The sequence below is a fragment of the Phlebotomus argentipes genome, unplaced genomic scaffold, assembly GCF_947086385.1.
Source record: "Phlebotomus argentipes unplaced genomic scaffold, Phlebotomus argentipes genome assembly scaffold_18, whole genome shotgun sequence".
NCBI lineage: Eukaryota > Metazoa > Arthropoda > Insecta > Diptera > Psychodidae > Phlebotomus > Phlebotomus argentipes.
The window spans coordinates 7398487-7416104 of NW_026776177.1; the positions used below are offsets into that span (position 1 = coordinate 7398487).

A 17618-nucleotide genomic window follows, 5' to 3' on the forward strand; every position below is an offset into this window, starting at 1 on the left:
AAACTACCCAGAGAGACAATCCAGGAAGGCAATAACAATAAAATATGCATAATATTATTCAAACGATTTTAATTCCAATTATCTTATTAATATCCATGGCAAGCGAATGGACATCTTAAGAAAAACCCACTGCAATACTTTGTATCTTCGTATTTACGATAATTGTAATTTCTATTTTTTCCTCGCGCGCGCCGTCTTCCCATTTTTCTGATTATTTTTCCTTCTCACTCTTTAAATATGACTCTGACATCAAACAGCAACTGCGTGAGGTGAGAATATCGCGGGCTAAAAATTATTATCTATAAAGAAGATTCACGCAGAAACTTTTTTTTCTGATGTAAAATCATCGGCGGCCAGAGCATTTGGTGTGAGAGAGTTCAAAGTGAATCCGCACCGGAGATATTAAGGAATAAAAATAATAATGGAAAATAGACACACAGAAGCAAGAGGAATTCTTTCTGCGCCGCGCCTCATCAAGAAAAGGGAGATTTATATTATAAGTTTATTCCGTTAAAGTGTAATAAATAACATTAGGTATCGTAATAACATAATTTGTAACAATTAAACGCTTTAATGAGTGGTGGAATATTGTGTGTAAGCATGCAACATCGAGCCACCTTAAGTTGCTGGTAATGGACGTTGTTTTACAAACTTTCCGAGGTCTGATTATGTTAATTCCAGCCGCACGCACAAAATACCTTCATCTTTTTCTACGCCTCACTCTTTCTCCCACCGAAACCACTTTCAATGCTTCTAAATAGAATATTCTGTGCCTGGCGTGTGAGAAAAGCGGCGACGCGACGCGAGTGATAAAGTCAAAAGGAAGATCATTTGCTCAGCTGTCGTCACAATTGTGAGATTAAAAAGAAAGAATTTCGCTTCGCAATGTCGCAAAGTTGTAAAACCTGAAAATTTGCCTCATTGTTAATCCGAAACATTTCGATTTATAGAAATTAAAAATGCTTCAATTTGAGTTATAAACAATTTCACTCAAACTCATCTAATCACATCAATTTCTCGTTGTTTTAGTTCAGCCAGTAAATTGTGTTAACCTAAATTGGAAATCACAATTTCACATAATTCATGCAAATATCATGTTTAGTCGCAATTTTTCCTGGAAATCCCTCATACATTTTCAATGAAACGCCCTATAAATGCCTGAAATAAAGCATCGGAACCCACTTTTCGACACCTCAATATTATATGAAGTGCATGCAATTTTAATGCATCCTGAGAATGTCGCCATTCTTTTGCACCCTCTTGCATTAATTCATCCAACAATTGAATGGCATTATTGGCAAAATGAAATCAAATATAAATATTTTGCAGAGACAAGATGAGGAAGATGCAGAGAATTCAAAATGTTTCAACTCTTGCAAGTATTAATTGAAGGAAGTTCACTCAATTATTCAGTGCCTTTGGACGCAAAAGGGGTTAAACAGAGCTTTACAGAATTCATGTTGAAGTGAACAAACATTTGGACCGAGTTTACACAACTAATGGAAATAAATAAATTACACACTGTGCTGTACGGGAAAATGTGATAAAATAAATATCAACTCCGATATTACATCAAATGTTAAGTGTAAAGTGGAATTTATATTGCCTTTGTTTAATTATTTATTCTCATCTTGTGCCACACATTTGAAATATTACCGATCATTTCATTTTTGTGTTGAACGGAAAAAAAACTTTTCTCCTTCAATATCGGCCCTTCCAGAGGGCATAAATTTGAGAAAACTGCAAAATACTGGTCGTTCGCCAGGGAAATGGAACAAGTTGCGAGGAGCATTTGTCATGAGGGGGTGAATATAAATTTTCCTCGCATATTTTGCATAAGGCGCCGGTCAACACTTCACGGAAATACATGTACACAGCATAAAAATCACACACAGGTCCGCGCTATTGTAGTCCGGCAACACTCATTTTCCGCCACAACTCTCCATCCCCTTTCCCAATGCGTGCCACTTTCGACCCGCGCCGCGCTTTCCCACCCGCGTGTGATTGTATCGCGCCGGAAAAATCTGGGGGTGGCCGGAGAAATGCTGTGGGAAAGTTACCCGCGAGAACCCGCTGCACAGCAGTTGCAAAACCCCAATGTAATTGCACCAGAGGAGCCAATATGTTTCCCACCCCGCGCGCCTTCGGCCCTGTCTTCCCCTTCACACCTCCGTGTTGCGTCTTCGACAAACATCGTTCCGATGTGCTGCCAACATGATTACGGAGCCCTCGGAGTGGACAGGAGCGGACATAGGCCACTGCCCGAAGTTCTTTAAGATACCGTTGGACGAAGTGTGGGAAATTCCTACAGAACGTCTAAAGGAATTCTGCCAGAACTTCCTGACGACGAACGGAAAAACGCAATAACCCATAAAATATTCAAGGATCAGAAAGGCGAAGGAAAATCCCTAAGAACTTCCAATAAAAACACTTGAAAGCAATCAGGCTAAAAAGATTTGATAAATATAGTCTATGGAAAATTCTAAGACATTCTTGAGATGTTCATAGGACAAATAGTAGAAATTTCCGTCACATAATCAATTGAAAGATTCTATATCAAATCTCTTAAGCTCATGATTCTTACAGGGTAGTTTTCTATGCTTTTTTCTTCCCAATGTTCGAATTCTAATAAAATTCCCCCCGGAATTCCAAAAGCCCCCCTGAATTCACCCCTGATGTAAGTTTACAGAAAGTAAATGAGGAATACCGTCTGAATGCACAACTAAAGCATCCCACCAAAGGCGAAAAGCTCCCCCATTTTTATTTATATACTTCAGAAATATTTTTAATTACAAAACTACAATAAATTATTGGCGCCACGAGAGGGTGAGTCGAGGTCGAGACTGCCTTCACATAATGCCCCAAAATATACACACCCAAGCAGAGCATATAAAAGCTGTAAGTGCAAGAGTTGGTGAGCTTTCTCACCCCGCGCCAAATTCACCCCAGCACGGACTATGTTCGCATTTATTCTTTATTTGCTCAGCTCTTTTTTATCCGGCGCGCCGGAGAAAAAAGTTCATTTAAAAAAGCGAGGGGAGCCTCGAAACATGGGTGAAAATGAATATTTTCGAGTGCAAATCGCAAAGAATGGAATTAATTTTTCAGCGAGACGAATGATTGATATGCCATTCTGGTTGTGCATTAAAATTTATTAAAGTAAAAGTATAATAATCAACTTTGTATAGAGGTAGAAGCTTAATTATTCGCCCAGTGTCAGAATATTTTTCTACCCAATCAGCTGCCCATTTGTATTCACTCTCATCGCCAAGAATGAGTGGCGCACAGAAGTTGAATGAGCGTGTTTATTACTTTACTTTTATGCTTCTCCCAACTTACTCAAAATGTTTCCATCTTCCAGCCATACAATGTTGCCCTGAATAAAATAACATCATGTGATTATTCCTCTAAAGACACTGAAATACAATCCATTTATTTTATGTCTCTCCGCGCTCAATTACACAACGCGAAGGGTATTTAGTACTTCTAATTGGACATTTACACGAATTGAGAGAAAAAGAATGCCACCTTGCGATGCATTAAAACATATTTATTTTAGATATAACATTACTCTGCTCTTTGCATTCACTCTTTGTTGTGAAAACGCGGGCTTCATTCGCGCGCGGTGGGGAAGAATCACAGGCCGTCCTCTGTAACTGTTCAATTTACACTACGTTATCAATTAAAAATAACTTAAAGTCGGCATTAAAATAATATTCTCCTCACCGTCTTCCCACGTTTTAGCTTCTAACATATCCATCATCAATAAATATTCAATAACTTTTAACATCTGCGCCTCTTGGAAGTTTCTCAGTAATCGAATTGCCACACAGCGCTTGATCGCAACAACACTCGCACTGTGTGAAAATTGTGGAAAAGTGACACGGGAAAAGAAGCAGAGAAAGAATTTGTGGCGAATGCTTAGCTCGATTTAATATAAATATTGATAATAATCATTGTTACAGGATTCTTTTGAAGGCAGAGAATTTGTTGTAATCGAAAGACTCACAACTCTCTTGAAATTCATAATTTTCCACCTACAAGGACTGGCTTTTCTTCACGAATATCACACTAAAAAAGCAGTTTACTGACTCTTTTTCGAGCCTTTGACCTCATCTGATATCAAACATTAATTTCCAGCAATAATTCTTCATTACACGAAGCAATTTCTCCTCCCTGAACTGTTAAACACTACTTTTCCTCAAATATTATATGTGCATTAGTATTATTCCTCCTCACTTCTCTCTCTCTCTCTCACTCCATTCAATTCTCTATTGCGGTTAGATTTGTTTAACACATCAGCCCCATTTAATGTGTTGGGGCATCATCGGATGGAAAAAAGTGAGAGAAAATCTCCACATTATTTAAATTACTCCTTTGAAATAAATTTGATGAATAAATAAATCAACGAATATGCTTTTAAATTCATAAACAAGCGTCTTTGGGTATTACTTTTTCTAACATTCTCTGTGTATACAATACCCAGAGTCTCTTCTTCTTCCCCGCCCGCAACGTGGCAAAGAAAACTTCTTTCATACACTTTCACTGGTTCCGTCTTCATTGCGCGCCATGAGCGCAAAAAAAAGAGACTCGCAGTGTTATTGTGTTCTTTTCATCATACAATTTCAATGTATATTTATTTCTGTAGTTTCATTGTAGAATAAATGATACTGGCGAAGGAGATAATTTTTGCGCCATGGAGAAAACACAAAAATACACCTTTTCTCTCTCTCTTTTTTCCAATTAAAACTTTACAAGCTCATGAGATGAGAGTTCGCGCGGGCAATAAATATAAATTCCCATCCATCGAGATTATCTTATCGCGCTGGCGGTGAAAAATATTATTTCCATTGTCTAAAATAATATTTCTAATATCATCAAACACTCCACAGGCAGATGCGAGGGCCTTAAGGAGATGACGTATAGATAAATATCGCCAGATTATGCGTCAATTCCACGTGGATACACTGAAAATCTTCCCTCTATCCAATAAAACAACATCGGCAGTGACTTGCAAGAGCCAATATCTCATGCGCGCACCCGAAAAAAGTTAATTTATTTTACGAGTTATCCACTCAAGAAATTTTTTGGAACATTGCGCGCGCGATAAAAGTCTCCAAGGTGCTCCTAATAATATTTTTGATATAAATAATCTCTCTCTCCTATATAAAGTTCCATCGGTCGCTGACGACAAATAAACACGCATTGGTAAATAAAAAGAATTACGATATTTTTTTATTTTTGTTAATCAGCAATGGTGGAAAAAATTCCTTCCTCTCTCACTCCCTCCCTCCCCCTTTTTCTTCTTCATATCTCCGCCGAAGAAAAAAGCCCATTTTATTTGTCCTCCTATCAGTTCACCTCAAATTCTTTCGATAATTCCAGGAACATACGACTAATTTCTCAGTACACCCGAAACGAACTCTTATCATTGGTTCGAATGATTTATTTGCTCTTCCAATCAATTTTCGTTAATGTTTAGAGAAATATAATGTATCAATTTATATTTTATATAAAATGTGTTTTTTTTCTCTCGTGTAAATTGAGTAAATACTCAAGAAATTCGGGCGATAGGAAATTCCATGTACACGAAGTTTGAAGGTGATTTTTGAATGAATCAGATTCACTTATAAATTTGCCTCGTCTTTTTTCCCTAATTCAAAATCTTCATATTTTGGAGAAAAAGAATTAATTAAATGTCTATAATAAATAATTTGATCAGTAAATTTACTCAAAAACCTTCAATTTTTATTCAGAATTATATGAAATCAGAGATTTTATTACATTTTATTCTGTGCCAATGAATTAACGATACTTCTAAAATTGTTTTACTCCACGAGGAAAAAAAGATAAGATAAAATCACTGCACAAAGTGAACTTCCCTTGATTGAACTGACGCAAAATATCCAAAAAGATATCCCCGAAATGTCCTCCCATCGATGCAAAAAGCAAAAATAAAAACACTCTCTGGCTGTTTGTGGAACCTTTTCCGAAAGTTTCTCGCTTGTAGCAACATAGAATGCATCAGCAAGATTTGCATGAGCGCCAGAGAGTTGCGAATGGAAGCTGAAATAAATGAAACAGAAAGCAATCAATCAGTTACTGATTGGAAAATAAACTCCGCCCATTGATCAAAACTCACTGCACCACAACTATACACAATTTTTTTCCCCATTTAATATGGCCTCCAATTTTTTTTTGTCCGCAACGTTCTCCCCAAAAAGGGTGCAATTTCACCGGGGAGATCTTCCCGAAAACTCATCTCTTGCGGAGGAAAGTGGAGGTGTGAATATTCCACGAAATAGAAATTGACATTACATTTTAACATGCATAGAAGAGTGAGAGAGAGTTATCAGACCGGCACACAATCCACTCCTGTTCTCTTCTCCTCCAAATCGATTCGATTGGTCGCTACAGCAAAATCGCTAAATAAGTTAATCCATTGCATAATTGGCGGAATAATAAAAATTCATGTATGGCAACCGTGAAACAGTGGGAAAGAAACATATTTTGGGCAAAATGTTGGCAATGTTTGCAATTGGCATAGAGAGAATAGGAAGGAATATAATTTGATTATATTGTAAACTAATGGGGAGACAAAGCCATGGAGCTTCGCTCCAATATCTCGCCATTGAGAAAATGCAAAAAGCCAGGGGAGAATCTCTGAACTCGAGGTGAGAGTGGCATAAACCATGCAACTTGCACCAAGTCAAGTTTCATGTTCTCTCTCACCCGCCACCATAATATACACATATAGCACATGGAGCGACACAACTACAATCCCCCATATCAATTCCATTACTCCACTACTATAAATGATTACTTATTGCAGATAGTAAACTAACTCATTTACGACTGGGAGGACACACTCTCGATTATTATTGGGGATCGCCATTGTACCTTATATTTGACACTCTATGTGTTTGGACAGATTAATGGATGGACGAAGGCGTTTGCCACCTTGTTATCAATGGAATATGGTTGCACAGCTGTTAATTTGCCACAAACTCAAGAAGGTGGGGAACTTCGTGACACCCCTCAATAGTCGTCTGGCTGCGTTCATAGTTGCTTTCTCGGAAGCAAATATGAGCTATTTCTTACCAGTACTTCCGCTGAGAACTCCTTTTTTGCTTCACGAGTGCGTCATCTGCAAATAAAGGCGAAAAATAGACATTTTATACGTGCTTTCTAGCATTCATTCATGAAACTCTTATCAATTTATTCAAATAAAACCTATTTCTTAAGCATTCACAAAGTTAAACCTCAAAATCCATGATTATGGGCGGGGCTTCCAAGATTTTATGGATTTTCTAGACAGAAAATATAACAAATTTCTAGTATTTCATACTAATATTTGTGTTATTCTAAAATATCATTAATTTAATGGCAATTTTCTGCTGAAACAAAACCTTTTTCTGAATTATTAACATGATTAAACCCTTTCAAACATGATTTTGGGAGGGATTTTCAAGTGGGTGGGGCTTAAAAACTATTCTTTTACCCTTAATTAACAGTTACACTTTAAAGTGACGATTTTCTATCCAATTTAACATTTTATTGAATAATTTAGAATTTTACTTCTCCAATTCCAACACATCATCGGTCAAATCAAATACACACTTCAAAATGTAGTACAGTAGGTGGAGCTTTCGAGTAGGCGGGGCCTGAAAACTATACATTTTGTTCCTAATTAAAATTTACACTTCGAAGCAAGGATTTTCCAACCATTCACCTGATATTTCCCCATCGATTTTCTCTCTGGATATTGCATTTTCTTGGAATAAACTGCAAATTGCTCGTGTTTTCTAACATTATTCCCATTACTCTTGCATCATCTCTCTGTCAATCATCTGTGCTGGGACATTTTTGGCGCATGCAAATGGATACTGGAGAGGAAGCTCTGAAGCCATTAGATGAGAATGTGCCACACAGCCTCCAAATGTCATGTGAAAATGTGTCGAAGTCTCTCTGGTGGAATTCTCTTGGCGGCTGCGAATTTTTTTTTTTGCGAATGCACCGCAAAAGAGATATTTCGTCACATATAAATATTCCATCTTTTCCACTCGTGCGCCCACTCTTTCGCCCAGGCATAGATGGACGGACAGATGACGAGTGAATGAGAGATGTGCGGACGGTTCGGGGCGTATGAGATTCTGGCGGGATTGGGACTGTGTGCTGGAGATAGAGACCGGCGAAGCCCACTCTCTTGCATCAAATATTAACCACCGACCGACGAATGAGCGCGTCCTGACATCCTGCTCGTGTGTATACAATATTCTAGGGAAAACGAGGTCTCCATGTGCATCCTGACAGCGAACTTGGGGCCACCCGCCGATGGCTGTGATGATGATGGCCCCAGAGTCAGAGAGGGTAAGGGAGTGCAAGCTGCGGAGAAGCCGCTGGGATGAATGGAGGAGCGCACAGGCACACTATACATTATTACATTGAGATGCATGCAAGAGCAATTAATTGAGTCCTGAATTATAAATACACCACGTTTCATTCCATATCCATCCATGAATTATTGAATTTTATATATCGCGCACTCTTTCATTCTTTTCTTCCCTCAATGGTCGACACACACACATACAGACTCTTCCGACTTTCCCGGCTTGTGTGTCATCACGTGCAAATATTTAGAAACGAGCACTCTTTAGTCTCAACCATCAGAGTTCCACTGCAGGAAAGCTTCTTAGTGGAAAAATGTGATAAAATAATTCAGTTAAGTGCGTGGAAGACAAGAGCAGGAAGTCTAGAGCGCAACCTCCATCTAATGATTTTCTAATTAAATTAAATACACTGCCGAGAGGATATTGAATCACTGGGGACGTTAATTCACGCAAAACGTCGCGCAAAAATCCGTCTCGGCGGCCCAGGAAAATAGAATTACACCTCTCGTTCCGTCGTCGCCGATTGGTGCGCCTCCTTATCCGGTCAGGAAGTCAGAGGGCGATGCCAGACAAAGCCGCGATTTTTTTTTAGGATACCCAGAAGTCACGAGAACGATCGCCACAAATGGCTTCCTCAGTTCATCGGCTGACACTCTATTATGCGACATGATTCTTTCCAAATCCCAAATATTTAATTACAAAACTCATTAATAGAAGAAGTGCCATTATAGATGAAATATCTGTGACACGTTTATGTAGATTAGACATAATATCATACCAAATGTGTCGCCACGATGGGAACTCCGGATGGACTAAAAGTGGGAAACTCGTGGAGATTCTTTGGCTCTTGCGTGTGTTTTTTTTCTCTTCTTGCTGTTACCCATGGCGCTTGCCGACAATTTCGGAAGGTTGTGTGCCATCGACGAGTCATTTATTAATGAATTCATACACGGAATGCAAGTGGAAACATCGGAGCGTCGTCTAACAGTGATGACTTCATTTATGCCATCTGCATAAATGCATGAAACCCCATCGTCATTATTGACATTACGAAACATAGACCCCCAATGGAAGCTCCGCCAGATGAACGGGAGACGACCAAAGTGCTCGTCAGTGGGTGGGTTTTTGGAGAGCACCGAGACCGTCTCACGTCATGAAATATGCACCGGAATTCGTCTACAGGCGCGAATCTCTTCTGCATGGGCCAGAGCATGTTGGAATATAAGGTGCTTAATTATAAATTGAAAGCGGGAGTGTTTCATTGTTAATAATTTCCTCGCTGCCGAATTCTCTCTCTCTCTCTCTCGCTCTCTCCGTCGCGCGCGACCCCACAGCGGCGCTTCCTCGTGCCGCGGCGCCAGGGAAGTGCGGAGACGAGGTGCCCCACTTGCCTCTGACCCCAAAAAATACAACACCACGACACTGGCGGCAACATCACAGGAGTGGAGCGAGATAAAAGAATCATCCAAATGCACCATTTCAGATGTGTAAGTCTTCCTAAATAAATTATTTTTACAAATACAGAAACGATGCTCCGATGAAATTTTCATTGCATCTTCTCATGCTCAACAGACGCTCTCGTTCCCCTGATCGCCCCTCTTTTTCCCCACATCGCAACTCCTTGTCGACACCCGAACATTTTGGAGGGAAAAACAGCCAGAAGACCTTCCCCAATCAGAACACCCTCGAGAGTCTCATCTCTTGAGGGGTGAACAACAGCAGACGCTGCGATGCGGATAACACAAAGTGAAGATTAAACACCGTGAAGGACTCCTGAAACATCCAAAACTACACAAAAATTCACAAAGACTGAAATATCAATAAAAGTTCAATCGTTATTTATTTTTAGACTTTCGCAATTTTCGTCATTTTTTCCTTTTTATTAAAATAGTTCTGTGAATATCGAGCAAAGCTATTAGGAAACCATAAATTCATTGTGATCAATTGAGTCAAAGTAATTAAATTGATGCTAAAATTGTTAAAAAGTTTAATAGAAGAATTTAGTTTTTTATTTCCTCACCCCTTGCTTTGTTTCACATTTTTCTTTAACAACTTCAGCTGAACAGGTGCAAATCCCAAACTATCTCCAAAGCTAATGCAATATAATCTCAAATTAAAATTTTAATATTTAAACCCGGAGTTGAGCAAGTTTTTTTCCCAATGAAGTCACATTGAAAATTAGATGATTTCTAAATATGTTAATAACTCTGAGTTATACTAATAACAATATTCTCTCTCTCCCTCTCTAATACGGAACAATCGCGCAAGAGCAAGAAAAAAAGGCATTACAAAAAATTCCAATTCGATTTATGAGTCCAAAATAATCATAAAACCTTTTTTTTCCACGCTAGAGAAACACACAAAGCAATTAACCAAATCTCCAATTCCAAACTCTCTTCGGCCAACTTTTGCCTTTTTATACACAGCCCAACACCAAAATGCTCCCAAGAGACGTGAAAATAAAGGCAAAGAAGTGTACATAAAGGCGGAATATAAATATAAAAAATAATTTCGAATGAATATGCATAATTAATAAATTCCCAAAATTATATCTCGCCTCCCAAAATGGCTTTTTGTAAGAAAATCCACTTGAGTTTGGGAGGTAAGATAAATTATTTATATTATTGCCATTTATATAAAGTTAATATATTATCAATATTTTATTGGATTCAACCTTGCATACACCAGAAAAAAAATATATATGAATATGACTTTCTTCCCTCCGATTTACGGACTTTGCCTTTTTTCCCACCGCGCGCACGTGAATTCACATCAAAATATGACTCTTTGTAATCTCTTTCTCTCCCTGATATTTAACGCAATTATGAAGGCACGATCAAAAGAAATAAATTCAATATATTAATGCTGGAAGTAATCTAGGTTGTTGCGGAATTTACTGTACATTCTTTTTTCCTGTGGCTTTTTTCGACACATGAACAAGGCATATCAGCAGTTCTCCAATCGTTCCAATAATTGCATTTTTTGCCCAACTTTACACACCTGTAGTGAAATGTAATGAATTCATCATAATCTCATATGAGAAATTCCACTTTATTGCTTTCTACGCTTTGATGGAACTATTTTGCAGGCACAGAGAAACCGATTCCACTTGATTGACAATCCACTGATCAGTGTCAGTTTGACACAAGTCAAAATACAAATTGTCAGCCAACAGTCGTTCAACGTTTCTTTGCCAATTCCCCCGATTGGAGAGCTTCTGCAGACAACTCGTGTGTGCATGCGGGGGTGGAAGAAGAGCTCTCAATGTGGGCGAAATGTGGTGAAATAGTGGCCTCCAGAGCATGTCGTCCTCGTCTAAATATATTTTACAAGCGCACACACTCCAACAATATAAATTCAATGAATTTTCCGTTCTTATGGAAATGGAATTGAGCATGAGAGTCTGGCAGCAACACGACGACACACAATAATAATTATTAGAACATAGAGGATGCCCTCACACCCCAAAGACATCCAAAACATATAACTATGCGAGCGAAGATGGAGGGCGAGAGAGGGCTCTTTCGCCACCATAGAATGGGCACACAAATGAATTAATCTGGGTGCAACAAACAAACCTCGGAACATAATTCACTTCCTAAGTTATGCAATTCTATCAAAACAGCCCCCAACACACACACACACGCAAGTGTTCTGGGATGCGTGGCAAAATGGTAAATGCATGCACCACACCCCGCCGCCACGAGGTGTGGGCTGTTTTGCATTACACAGGAGCGAAAATAGGAGACATAGCCCAGAGATTTTAGCATTTGCCACAATCGTCAATGATGCTCCATTCGTGCTGAGTAATTCGCCGGGAATTGCCTCCAGACGACCCTTTTTCGCCACTATCAATTACTAAGGATTAGCGCTAGATTAGCATATAGAACCTGCATTCATTGCCATGACACATTTTGACGTGTCTTGTATAACGCAATTACTTATTTGCAATAGAAATGCTCAACTTTTGCGAATACACAAATTTTCAGTTTATTCTTAGTACGTTCTCCCATAAGCTTTCATTTGCGTTGAACTGAGCACAGATTTGCAAAGTCGTATTTCCACTTAATTATTGGGATAAGATAGCTTAAATCGAAAAGCTATGACTTAATTAGTAATGTCATGGCATTAGAATTGGTTTTGCTCAAAAGTGCTCAGTTTTTCTGCTAGAATCATCGAGTCTAAATCAGCTTTTCTTGCTGTTGTTGCCTTATCAAGGAAAAGATCTCTTCTTTCACACTTTTTTTCTGCTGCCATAAATTGCGCAAAATGTGAAATAAATTCTATTCGAAATCCATCTGTAAACTATGCGACAAACACTATTCTTAACGTTTATTGAATCAAATCGTATTTTGCAGTGCCAAATGCTCTCAATAGCAAAATTTAAGCCATTTCATTTAATTTTGGGCAATACAATTTCGCGAAACCTTCTAACGCCATTGAGACAAAGGATGGAAGCTACAAGCTGTCCTGAATGAATTTCTAAATAATTCTCACGTGCCATCAGATCAAACAATGGCCATTCACCTGCCGGACAATATGGTAATTTAATCACAATTATTAATGATGAAGAGATTTGACATGCACGTCATTTGATTGATATTAGTGTAAATTGTGGCTAAACATTATATAATTAAACCCATTTTGCTCGCACACTTCTCTTTCTCACCCGATCATCTCCGAAATGGACAGCACATTAGACGTTCAGATGACAACTACTTTGGGAATATCAATAACTAAGCACATGTAGGTAAATCCGGCAATTTGTGGGCGTAAAGGAATGGACAGATTCGGCAATGGCCTCGATGGCAGCCGCACAATGTTTCAGAAGAGAAGCGGAAAGAGAGAAAAACAGGAGCGACATATAGAGGGAAAGGACGATAAGGAATATCTGCAGAATGAGAACGCATATGACGTTCGTCGGATATTTGATTAATAATTCAAACAAAATACTCATACACACAATGCAACGTAAAATCAATTTGCCCATCTCTCTCAGGCCCCTTCCTGCCGTTTCCCAGCCACCCCAATTGGAATCCACACTCACACACACACACACACACACAGCATTTCCCATCGCTCGGGCACAATCTCAATACGCCAAACAGTGGGAAAGCATTGTAGCTTCATATTCATCATATTTATATAAGCAAAGGTATCCGTCGCCCGGTCTCGAACTCATTCCCGGCCATTCCATGAGCCCCTGTGCCACAACCACTGCACACCCCCGACCCAGGGAGAACGACGACGACTCACTAATAGGCATGCACAATAAATGATTGCATTCGAATATAGCCCGAGATACAAGTAGAGAAATCCACACAAATATACGTGTATGGGAAACAATATGGGGAACGAGGGGGCGGCCGAAAAGCAGGAAGGAATCCATAGAATATGGCAAAACCCCAATGAGCCATTCTCCATCCCCAGTACAGATCGCCTGGTATTCACTCACAGCATATTGAAATAGTGTTCTCGATGCATATTTCAAAATTATTCACAAACACACCATCCAAAAAATTGAGGAACCGCCGCCGGGAAATATCGCAGCATCTGCAAGGTAAAAGAAGAGTCATCGCTCTTGAATGTGCTGTGAAATTACGCATCATGTTGGTCAAATGTGACATTTCAATGGGTATTTCAATGTGTACACCTTACGTAAGTCTTTCTGTAAGGTGTTCCGAAATTATTGTCAGAATCAAGTCTCATCAACACCAACAAGATGACAAGTTATTCTTACTTAAACAGTTACACTCTTGAGGAGCTGAGGATAACAGGATTTCGTAATGCATATCAAAGTAATAACCAGAATATGCATATGCAGCTCCGAATACATTCCTATAGCAGACGCAACTCGGGCGTGTAATATTGAGCAACATTCCGTGCAAGGAGTCCATCGAGAATGCTGGCAGAAAATCACACACGAAAGGGGAGGCCGAGCTCCAATATAAAACACAAATATGTGTACGATAAAACCGTTATATCTTTGATACATCTGGGGAGTTTGAATTCGGTGCTCGATATATGGTTCATTTGTTTAGTCGGAAGGCTCAAAACCCGAAGAATGGAATTGTACTAAATTTATAGACAATACAGCACACAGCATTCAACAAACAATCTAACATTGGTCGGAATCAAGAGTCAGAATTCACCACTCCAACTGGCCAAATACCAATTTCTGACCCTCTCACTCTGCCTCCCGGAAAAGCCCATAACTTCAGCGCCATCCCGATATCATATGCACAACGACTTCGGGCCAGGAAAAGAGGTGACACCGAGTGGCCGAAGGAGAATCCACTCGGACAGCAATTGGCAGCAAGAAAAAGTGCACGGCACTTGAGAATAGAGGTCAAATTTAATGCATTCTAATATAACATTTTGCATATTAATAATCCATAATGGGTTTTAATTGGAATTCAATCGAAACAATAGGACAGATAAATTATGCAAAATCAATTAATGATATATAAGAGTCACTTCGACTCTCACAACTTTGAGCTCAATAATTGAAATATTGGAAAATTCTCTCCTTCTGCTTTCCCACCTCAATAATGCACAAGGCGTGAAAAACTGCCATGTTTTTCACATCTAACACAAATTGTCCAATTATTCGCAATTTATGACTTTCTAACACCGCGAATTTGCAAGTGTTTTGCGTGAAAAATTATGGATAAATAGAGATTTAGAGCGAATGATTAAAATATTCCTCTGCTTCCTCAACGGCAATTCATAGTTTTGTGAATTACTTGCAAAAAAAACTCCCAGAATGTCAAATTTAAATACATTTCAGCAATTCATGTTCATTATAATGAAAATCCAAACCATTTTCAGCAATACTGCTGCTTGTTGACATTTCATTTTTAATTCACAAACTCCTCATAAATTATATTCAATTGACCTGCAATTTTTGCCATGAAAATTCAGTATAAAGAAGAGCGGTAAATGTGACAATTATGCAATTATCAATATTTCAGCCGAAGAGCCGCAATAGTCTTCAGTTCAGATATGATGAATAATTACCCAGGAAATCAATAAAAGACCACAGAAGCAACATGAGTGAATAAAAAGTCGCCCATATAGAAAATTATGCCCAATGGAAATTGAAATGGAATATCGCAGCGGTGGAAATGCATATTTACTTGAATTTCTTTAGCTTCATTTGAATTTTAAACAAGGACATTTTGCAACAATATCCTGTTGCTTTTTATAACACACACCAAACTCTGGGCCATTATAAACAACCAATTTATTCACATATTGCATCTTTTGCGCATTTTTTAACATTCTATTTGCCGCATTTTCCAACCCCATTTATGCACTCTTGTCCGTGCGCGATTTTTCACCACATGACTTTTGCAATGACATTTTATTAATGAATATCAAATGATTCGCCCCGAAAAATAATATTCTACACCTTTTTTGCATTCTTATGCCATACAATGAATGTATAACTTTTTTGCCACCTCTTTTGTATGCCCTGCAAATCCACCTCTGGCCATAAATATTCATTTACTTGCTGGCGGTAAATAAATTCTGCACAAGAAAGGCAGGGACAGAAGGGAAAAGGTGAGTTCACCCATGGTTAAAAATAGAGAAAAAGTGTTGACTTGCTATTTGCAATGTTTCTCCGCGCACTTTTCTCCCCCGCGCGCGCGCCAAACTTCCCACCAAAGCAAACGCATTTTTCCATGGACTTGCGAAGGCAACACAACAAAATATAAAATAGTCAACATCCTCCGCGAGTGTAGTAAGAAATATTCGTAGAATCACATAACAATATTTGTCTTAAGTGGACGAACGGAAGGTGTAATTACCGATATTATGCATAACAAATTATTTCAATTTACGCTCTTAATTAGAAATGAGGGCACGGCTTTGTGTTCTTGCGCTGCCCATGTGTATAGAGAAATTCATAGACTCTAATTCACTCTTTTCCATCATCGCGTTTCTGCGTCCTCGCGAGAGCTCACTTTGGCAGCGTTTTCGCTCCTCAATAATCGCTCAGCAAATTGCTTAGAACAAGTGAAATACAAAGTAAAATATAGATTGTTTTCTACTTACAAATCAGAAATTTAGCGATTAGGGCAATTTAGCTATCATTGTAACTGCGCACAGAGTTAAAATTTAGAATGTCTTGTGAAAACAATCTATTAAAACTTGAAAGTCACACCAAGAAGAAAATACTATTCAAGAAAATGAATAAAATAAACATCACAGAAATTAATAACTCACACAGATTAATTGTCACTTATTATATATTTGCATTCAATAAATATGAATTACTTAAACGTACACTGGAAATGAATAAAATTAACTACACAAAATACAGAAACAAATGGAGAAAAAATATTTACGGATTTATAGAAATTATACAAAATAATGCATTAAACTGCGCAGAGAGAAAATCGAATAAAATACAATTTGAATGTCTTAATCTCCCCGCCAAAATGTCCTGCATCTCCGCACGTTTGTCTTCACATGGAGACGAAGACGCTGCGCTCGTGGCACAAACAACCTGTTAGTCCATCGAGTGCCTTCTCAATGACATCCACGTGCTGCGGGAAATTGGGTGTGAAAGTGGGCGATTTGGGACTATCATGTCAACCCACTGATCACCCTGTTCGGCTGCCAATAATGCGCTCGGCATTATGATATGGCAGCACATTCTGCGGCCTGAAAAGAGTCGCCACCATTGATCCTCGACGGGTGCATTGGAAAAATTGCGGTCACCCGCGATGTTGGGTGTGAGTTTTGGATGCAATTGTGCGGAATGGGCCGTAAAGTGGGCATGTTTTTTTGGTGTTGCACCCTCAAAGCCAGGGGTGTATTTGATATCACAACTATGTGTGTTTTATGATGTTGATGATGGGTGTAAAACGCACCCGAATTCCTGTGCAACAGAGCCAAGCACAAAAATCACCAGCGCGCGTGGGGGTGGGATTTTTCCATGGTGCGGCGAGAGTGTTTTTCGGCGGTCGAACGGTTTGTGTGCATCGCGTGAACAGGAGGGCTTTTGCCCGCCCGGCGATGTTTGTTGCACATTTTGCTGCACTTTTCACTGGCTCTTTCCCTCTGTGTCGCACTGTGCGAAAGTGCCGCTGGGGCGTGGGGTGGCTTTTGGCTGTGATTTTTGAATTTTTGCGACAATTGCCACGCGATACAAACTGCGGTGCAGCGACACGTGATTATTCCCGATTAAATTTCATTCGACCAATTACCAATCCCGGA

The 17618-nt window shown here is 39.1% G+C and overlaps 1 protein-coding gene across 2 annotated transcripts in view; it reads right to left on the reverse strand.

The window, feature by feature from the left end:
• LOC132260411 (protein bric-a-brac 2-like) overlaps positions 1–17618 on the reverse strand; it is a 109509-nt gene that overhangs the window by 84278 nt on the left and 7613 nt on the right. For both annotated transcript variants that reach the window (XM_059758488.1, XM_059758486.1), the window contains exon 2: positions 7102–7147. The gene's annotated coding sequence lies outside the window, so the exon portion shown is untranslated. The remainder of the gene's footprint in view (positions 1–7101; positions 7148–17618) is intronic.